This window comes from Limulus polyphemus, unplaced genomic scaffold (genome assembly GCF_000517525.1).
Source record: "Limulus polyphemus unplaced genomic scaffold, Limulus_polyphemus-2.1.2 Scaffold1077, whole genome shotgun sequence".
Taxonomy (NCBI): Eukaryota; Metazoa; Arthropoda; class Merostomata; order Xiphosura; family Limulidae; genus Limulus; species Limulus polyphemus.
The window spans coordinates 242,579-244,404 of record NW_013666687.1 but is presented as its reverse complement, the minus strand read 5'-3'; positions in this window follow the sequence as shown (position 1 = coordinate 244,404).

The following is a 1,826-nucleotide window of genomic DNA, read 5'->3' as shown; positions in this document are numbered from 1 at the left end:
AAATATATCTGGATGTATTTTGTTAAATTATAAATTAACTGCCTAGCATCTACTTCTCTTCTCATGCCAATATGAAGAGAAACGTCAAAAACGATTATGAACTTAATTGTTTACATCTCATTCACTACAGTAGTGTTTTTATTATTAGTTTTAACAAACATCATTATATACATGTGTGAATAACAATAGTGAATATTTATCTATTGCTGAATTCCAACATGGAGTATTTATCACAAGTTAATGACCATCCTTCTTTCAAAAGAAGACCTTTGTGTTTTTATTCTGACAAAATTTTGCCCAGGACTTCTATGAAACGGTTCAAATTAATACAGTGAACATTTCACAGTATATTTGTCGTTATCTATTATTGAATGTTTATTCAAATTTTTTGGAGGTATCCTCTATTTAGGAATTTTGGTTCATTAAAAAAATGTAACATCACTCCTTAAAAGTTATATGTTATGTAATGATAAATTATATGTGTGATTGTTTATCAATGATCATGATACATGCCTCCTTTAAATTCTTGTTTCCTAAAACCTTTCCCAGTTTTTGTTTTTCAAAAATTATACAGTGTAATGTATCAAGTGATAGATCTTTGTAAATGGAGTCTAATAGTGTTAATTGTATTTGTCATTTTTTAATTTTTCAGAGCGTTTTGTCCCTTGAATGCATCAATTGTGTTTATTATGAAAATTAATATACTATACATGTATTTCTATTGAGGATTATATTTTTATAAATATAAATATTAAGAAATTGTGAACTTCTGATTATGAAAATCCTCTTTGTGTCATTCTAAGTGATCAATCAACATAAAAAAAAACAAGATGAAAGATAGTTTTAATTTGATTCTTAGCATTAAATAGATGTTAGATATTAGTTTTGAAAGTTTTATTTTTACTCATTTTTAAACATTTTGTTTTGCCAGATTACTTTTATTACTGAAATTAAATATGACAGTAAATAGTTTTTACTTGAAAAACTCAAATTATTTTTGGTGCATGTTAATTGAGGAATTGTATAACATCAATAGTACAGATGCAAAAAAATGCTGGAGATGTAATCATTCTATTGCATCCTTTGTAATGGAATCAGTAATAACAAAAAGGAGAGTACCCATAATTATTAGTTTTTTTCCAACAGAATACAAAAATACAATTTTCTGCACTTTTTATTTTTATTATTATTATAAAGCATGGGTGGATTAAAGTCACACATGCCATATGCCTGCTGTGGGCAGCCTGGCTTTGCATGAATTTGTTTTGTAATATTAAGGCCAGACTCTTCCCTGCTAAGCAGAACTTATTATTTTATTATTAGAAATTGAGATTTTAGATTAAAAAAATTATCTTTGTGAGACTAAGACTTTCAGAAGACTTAACAATTCCCCTTAATGTTTAACTAGCTAAGAGGTTAATTTCATTTATTGTTTGACTTTTTGTTTTCTTTTAGCTTACAGGAGAGTGCACTGAACTGGTGAGAGAAGTAATAAAGGCTTCTTTTTTCACACTTTCTAAACAGTGTACTAGAGAATACCACATTTTTTTTTGCATATGTCTTCCATTATTTTGTCTACAATACTTTTGTACACACATATAAAAAAGCACTGCTTTCAATATTGCAGGCAAATCATTATCAGTTTTTGGATTTCTGTTACTTTCACTTCCCTGCATTTGAAGAGTTGCTCAATGATAGGAACATCAAACAATTTCAAAAGCTCTTTGGAATCATCCAACATGTTAAAAGAATCGTGGTTAGCAGCCAGAATTATAATATCCCAAAAAAGGTAATAGATTTTGTCAATAAACTAGTAGGTTTCTTAG